The sequence below is a fragment of the Cornus florida genome, unplaced genomic scaffold (assembly GCF_030987335.1).
Source record: "Cornus florida cultivar Cherokee Brave unplaced genomic scaffold, ASM3098733v1 CherokeeBrave_3.0.0_Hap2_Chr07, whole genome shotgun sequence".
NCBI classification, from domain to species: Eukaryota; Viridiplantae; Streptophyta; class Magnoliopsida; order Cornales; family Cornaceae; genus Cornus; species Cornus florida.
In genome coordinates this window covers 37,580,504-37,587,694 of record NW_026775577.1, presented here as the reverse complement: position 1 = coordinate 37,587,694, position 7,191 = coordinate 37,580,504, and the positions used below count along the sequence as shown (strand labels likewise).

The following is a 7,191-nucleotide window of genomic DNA, read 5'->3' as shown; positions in this document are numbered from 1 at the left end:
TGTTCTTAATTCAGGCACCAAGTGAAGATAAAAGAATATATAATACACAGTTAAAGATGAGACAAAGCAAAAAATAAAATAAAATAAAAATTAAGCCAGGGAAAGATAATAATAATAATTTTAGTGATCGAGACAAAGCAAATTTTTTTTTTTCTATTTTTTTTAACTATTCCCAGGGGAAAAAAATCTGTGATGGAGGCATAATTTTAATTTAAGAAAGATATTTTATTGATAGAAAGGAGAACCATTAGTTCACAATTGTCCGTGCTAAATTACATGCTAACTTACAAACAAGCCTAACTATTTTTCTCTCTAAGGAGATTTGAACTCTAATGCTTTGTTTGGTAGGAAAAAAACATAAAAATAAAAAATATAATGGAAGGGAAAAAAGAAGGGATAGATGAGACATTCTTAGGGAATAGATGTTTTTTTTTTTTTTTTTTTTTTTTTTTTTTTTTTCTGGGTAAATATGGAAAATTTTTATAGATATAATATGAATAGTACAAAAAACCAACAAGGGCATCCCCTTGGTCATAGAACAAGCTGCAACCACAGCAAAATTAAGACATGACTAAACCTAATCTAGCCATGCAACGAGGAGGAACCAATTTAACTTAGGGAATAGAATGTGTATTTCCTTCGTTTTGTTCGGTTGAATAAAATGTGTATTTCCTTCTTTTTGTTCATAATTTACTATGTTAGTTAATATAGAAGGAAAAAGAAAGTTTTAATTATTTTTACCATTATATTCAATAATGTTTATAATATTATAATTTATCTAAGACAGTACTATAATTAAAAACTTATATAATTTAGGATAATATTTAATATAATACATCAATAATGGTCCACTTATTTTCCCTCCTTTCTCCCACCCATTTTTAGGTTGTATCACTTTTGCCGAACAAATGAAGTTTGTTATTTTCTTTCTATTTTCTCTCCTTACATCTTTTTTATTTCCCACGACATTACAACCATTGATCACGGAAGAAAGAGTATTAGAATTACACAATAAATTTGAATTAAAATTATTGAGAACTGTAAGTAGATTAGAGTTATATAATGACCATATAAATTTGGATTAAAATGAATGTGAACTAGAATGAGATAAGATTTATATTATGACCACGGTAAATGGCTCGAAGTTATAACACTAATCAATAGTTTAATCTAGATCTTCATTTTTTTTTTTTCAGAAAGTAAATTATTGTATATAAATGTGCAAATGTACAGGCGGGCCGAAGCCCCAAAATATAGCCCAAGCATCAATGACCCTAAGTCCAAAATCTAAGGCAAAGCTCACAATGAGCAAGATAACCCTAAAAGTAAACAGATTCAATAATCAGTGCACCAACACACGTGTAAGCCAACTTAATCCGGTGCGAGAGAGAGAGAAAGCAACAGAGAAGGTCCGAAAACATCATCCCGCTGATCATCTGAGAATAGACATCAAAGTCTAGTGTGCGTCAGGGAATGAAACAGATCTGATCTGATCTGAGGCCATACCTTCAATCAATCTGGCGGCTCCGGCGGTGGCCGGATAAATTCAGGAAGATCCCAATCGAGTTGCACTCTTCTAGCCTGCGCAGAATCTCTAACCTTTCTTGTAAGTAGCTTTTGTCTAACCATATCCGTGATTTGTTTTAGAATTTCCATCTACGAACGCCTCTGATTCTTGTGTTTTCTACTATTGCGCTCTGTCCACAATCTATTGACCATGGTGGAGAGAGCGAGCTTACATACCTCTGTGGAGGTGCTTTCATTTTTCCATCGATCTGAGGCCTGAATAATCAATTCATTCCATGATGAGGGGGGAAAGTGGATTCAACATTTTCCCTATATAGATAACCAAATTGGTTTAGTGAAGTCACACTAAAAAAAAAAAGTTGAGTGTGTGATTCGTCTTCCCGTTAGCAAAGCAAGCATAGTTTGGAACCAAGAGCAGATCGCATACACCTACGGTCAAGAGTGGAAAGCCGATTCTGTACAACCAGCCAGAGAGTGAACTTACATCTTGGGACTGAGAGTGAACTCCAGACCAAACGGTGCCATGGTTTTTGCTGGTGATGAGGTACAAGCCAAAACATTGTGTGGGATTCAGAGAATGTGCTACTTTGGGAGGGGATCCAAATGGAAGTGTCATGGGCTTCACCAGGAGGATCAATCGTTAGGAGCTCTAGGAAATTAGCAATTACTTCGGGTGGGAAACTCCACTCATTGTTGATCACAAGTGATGTAAGTTTTTGATTGGGAAGAATGCCAGAATTCTGGATTGCCTCCGCAGTGCACCTATAAGAGAGATGGACTCCACCAGTCCAATTGTCCTCCCAAAAAAACTTGTGATATCCGGAACCCACCTTTTTCTTCAACATTGTCCTAGCTATTCCCCTTAGCTGTACGATCCTTTTCCAGTTGGCAGAGCAGGCCTGAGGTGTGTTAATTGTCCATAGACATCTATCTCTGATGAGTTGAACATTCACCCATCTGGCCCATAAACTATCCCTTTGGTTAAAGGCTATAGTGCATAAGTGCTGCAGATTAGAAGCCAAATTAGCTAAGGCCAAATTCTTAAATCCCAATCCACCACACTCTTTAGGCTAACATACTGCCCACCAAGTGATCTTAGCCCCTGTGTGCTTGTACTCAGTTTCTGACCATAGAAAATTCCTCAGGATGCTGTTGACCTCTGTGATAACCGACATAGGTAGGATAAATATGGAAGACCAGTAGTTAACCATACTATACAAGACCGATTGAATAAGTTGAATCCTTCCCGTATAAGAGAGTAAATTGGATGACCAGTGCGCCATTTTGCGAGTGATCTTCTCCACAAGCCCTCTACAATCAGCTACTTTAAGTGTAGTGGAGATTAGGGGAACGCCAAGGTACTTAATAGGTAACTCACCACACTCAAACCCAAGTAGGGTCTTGATATCATTAGTCAAATTTATATCAATCCCTGAGGTGAAAAACACACTTTTTGAGCAATTAATGCAGAGACTAGAGATAGTAGTGAAATGGTCCAAAGCTTGCTTAAGAGTAGAGACTGATAGGATATCCCCATGACAAAAAAGTAAGAAATCATCTGCAAAGATTAAGTGAGAGATAACAAGCTTCTTACACCTAGAGTGATACTTGAAAGAGGATCTGTCAGCAATGAATCTGGAAATGATTGATGTTAGCACCTCCATTGCTAGGACAAAAAGTAGTGGAGATAACGGATACCCTTGCCTTAGACCCTTGACTCCTTGGAAATGACCATTGAATTCCCCATTGAGTGAAACTGTAAATGCTGGAGTAGTAATACAAGCTTTGATCCACCCAATGAAGGAAGGAGGGAAACCAAAAACTAGAAGAGCATCTAATAAAAAATCCCAGCCCACTGAATCAAAAGCCTTCATCAAATCAACCTTAATAGCACACCTAGGTGGCCTAAGGTGCTTGTGGTACCCCTGCAAGAGCTCTTGGGCGAGCAGAACACTATCTCCAATCTTCCTACCTTTGACAAAGGCATTTTGGCAAGGATCAATCAAGGAGGGTAGAACCAATTTTAGCTTGTTAGGTAATAACTTAGCTATACATTTGTAGATTGTGTTATAATAGGATATAGGCCTAAAGTCATTCATAGTAGTTGGATTGGGAACCTTTGGAACCAGTGCAATATAAGAATTGTTGATCTCCTTGAGCATTCTTCCATTGACAAAAAAATCTCTTATTGCGGATATGACATCCCCTCCCACAATAGACCATGCACTACGGTAAAAGTGAGCATTATCGGGCCCTGGAGACTTATTCTTACTGAGTGAGAGGAAACATGGTTGAATTTCAACATCTGTAGGGATTAAGTAGTAACTATTCTTAAGTTTGATAAGTTAAAGGTCGGATGTGATATTTTGCACTCTACTATTTCATTTTTATTATTTATTTGAGTTTTAAAAAGAAAAAAAAAATGACACAATTATCTTTAATAATAGGGTTGTATAACTCAGATAATTTTAATTGTGCTATTGAAGGATAATTGTGTCAAAAAAATATATATAAAAAAGAAAATGTACAGTACAAGAGTAGAAAATGGATTATCACTAAATTATAAGAAGATTTTGAAAACTTTAAAGGGGTTTACTTTCCAGATTTTGAAATATATTTATACAACTATTAAAAGTACTGTATAGAGTTTTGGTCTTTCATATACATTTTTTTTTTTTTTTAACTATTGGTTAAAATATGTAGATTTTTATATTATATATTCTTACACATTATTTATCAATAACATTTAATACCATTATTCTTACTAAGTTGACTCTTGGACATTTAGAAACTCCCACTACGAAGTTTTTTATAATTTTCACAGCAATAATAATAATTTATTTTATTGATAAATTAATTGAGTACATGCATAGATTTTTGGTCTTTTATATACATTTTTTAACTATTGGTAGAAATATTATATAATTTTTACACATTATTTATCAATAACATTTAATACCATATTCTTTCTAAGTTGACTCTTGGACATTTGGAAACTCCCACAACGATTATTGTTGTTGTTGTTTTTTTTTCTTTTTTCAGCAAGATTAATAATTTATTTCATTGATAAATCAAGTGACTCACTAAAAATCGACCATTAGAAACATACAACCAAAATGGTTTATCACTAACAACCGTACAACCTAGTGGAAGATTAAGAATTCATTTCCAATCCAATTTTTGAAAAAGTTGCTTGATGAAACCTCATTCCGCCCCTCAGACACTAGATCTATCAATTTCACCACCCTAAAATTTTTCAAAAAGTTGCTCGATGAAACCTCATTTCGCCCGCTTAGACACTAGATCTATCAATTTCACCACCCTAAAAATTGACGAGTCAACAATTTGAGAAAACAACCTGGGATTATCCTTGTCAAGTATCCAATCATCATCCCAAATGCTCACATCAATCCAATCCCCCACATGCCAGCATAGACTTTCCTTCACCAATTTTTTTGCCTCAAGGATACTCTACCAAGTCCATGAAGCATTAGACCCTTTAATAGCGTCCAAAAAATCACAATGAGGTAAGTATTTACTTTTGAACAGCAGATACAGTAGACCTTTCCTCCCAACTTGAAAGCTGCCCATGCTTTGCCAAGATTAACTAAGTTAAAAGTATGGATATCATGTAAACCCATGCCCCTATTTGCCTTGACTTCCGGAAACTGCTTCCAATTAATCCAGTGAGTCGATCTTATCCTTCCCATTCGAATCCACCCACCAAAATTAGAAATATGCCCCTGAATATGATTACACGCATCTTGTAATAATTTAAAACATAACATAGTATACGTAGAGATGGCTTGGAGCACGCTTTTAATAAGAACCTTTTTACGTCTTGCAAATAACAATTTTCTTTTCCAACTCCAGATCTTGTTTGACACTCTTCTATCTAAATATTTGAAAACTTCCTTCTTTGATCGACCCACAGATAAAGATGATACAGAATATTCGACTAGATAAGAATTCCAAGTGACATAGAGATTCAAAGGGTATAGATAAACTTAAAGAGGTAGCAATAACAACTACTACCCTCTCCAATGACTCTTACAATCCATAATAGACAAGGACAATAAATTTGTTTGATGATAGAAGACTACTACCATTAATGCTTCTATAAAAAAAGTCATTAGTCAACCTAAAAATGGACGCCATAAATCTCATATTTAATCTTTTATCGGATATTTAATCGTCAAGTATTAACTTGACCGTCGGAGTGCACCCAGACGGCACTATGCCGGTCATCACTTCTCTCTTATCTTGTAGGAATTGTCACCGGCTCTGGAGCGTACAGATTTTTGCATCAACAGTTGACGCCATCTATGGAAACAAGTATTAATCGCCATAAATTGGTTTAGACGCAACATGGTTCCACACATATATTACTATTACAATAGTACTTCATGTAGTATTTGCTTTGCTCCCTAAGACTCTATACCAATCTTATCCATCACATATACTGGCAATGAAATATATATCCTCACCGGATGATAACGGATGAGTACTGAAAAGTGCGTATTTAAACCCCTTAAGTTTGAGTATTCTAAGATCTTTATCTATCTTATTTTTTCGTTTTAGACTAATTTCGTGTTATTTCCTTTTTCAGGTCAATAATGTTAAAACAGGCTAAAAATGATTTCTTAAGGCCTTTTTGGAGTCAAACTAAGTCTTAGTGAGAATCTGGAGCAAAAAGGAGGCTGATCTGGAGCAAAAAGGAGGCTGATGCTGAAAATTGCCAAGTGAGATCGATCGAAGAAAAGTGAGATCGATCGAACCCAGATCGATCGAAGAAAAGTGAGATCGATTGAACTGTTCGCGAAAGTTATTAAAAAGTAGATCTAAAGCTCATTTCGCTCAACTCGGGCTGTGCTTGAAAGAGGAGATCCTAGGGACGAGTTCTCACATTCTTGGACTCTAAAAGCCTTGTATATATGAGAGATTGAACTATTTTTGTGGAGAGATCCATATTTTTACATTGCAATTTCTATATTGTTGTAGTTTCTCTCTTTGGAAAGTTAGGGATTAGGGTTTGAAGAAAAGAGGGAAGTGGAGGCACATCTCAAGAACCCATCGCTAGATCCATTCACTCTTTCTCTCTAGAACTTCAAAGAAGAAGAAGAAAAAGAGGAAGAAGAAGATGGAGTCATGTTTGGAGGCTTACCCCTGAGGGTTTCATGACCACATTCACCTCCTCCATGATTGGCTAGATCTACACTTAGGGCTTGGATGAGCCCTAAGTCTTGTGTAATCTAAACCTTTGTATTTCTATTTTTGGGGATCTATATATATTGTTGTGATTAGTGCTATAGCCTTGTGAATAAAATGAATCTTGGTATATTTCTATGATTTCTATGGTTTAATTCTTCCTATTAATTCTCTAGTTTATTTATATGTCTATGTGTGATTAAATTGGGAATTATGTTTTACATAATTCATATGGTTTAATTCTTCCTTATGATTCTCTATTTTAATTACATGTTGTCTTATGTAATTATTTGGGAATTAATCTCTACACTAGATTCTCTATGTTGGTTGCATGTCTATGTGTGACTAATTAAGGATTTAGTGATGGCTAAGCATGGGTTTTCATTGAATGAGTTTGTTAACTAATTTGATGGATTATACTTATGCTTGATGGGTTATTTTACAATTTAATTCATG

The 7,191-nt window shown here is 35.2% G+C and overlaps 1 long non-coding RNA gene across 1 annotated transcript; it reads left to right on the top strand.

Annotated features, from left to right (window-relative positions):
- The first annotated feature begins 1,146 nt into the window (after positions 1–1,146).
- Positions 1,147–6,836, top strand: LOC132267057 (uncharacterized). Its single transcript, XR_009468838.1, has 2 exons — positions 1,147–1,606; positions 6,137–6,836. It is a non-coding gene; the product is annotated as an uncharacterized LOC132267057 (long non-coding RNA).
- The last annotated feature ends 355 nt before the right edge of the window (positions 6,837–7,191 follow it).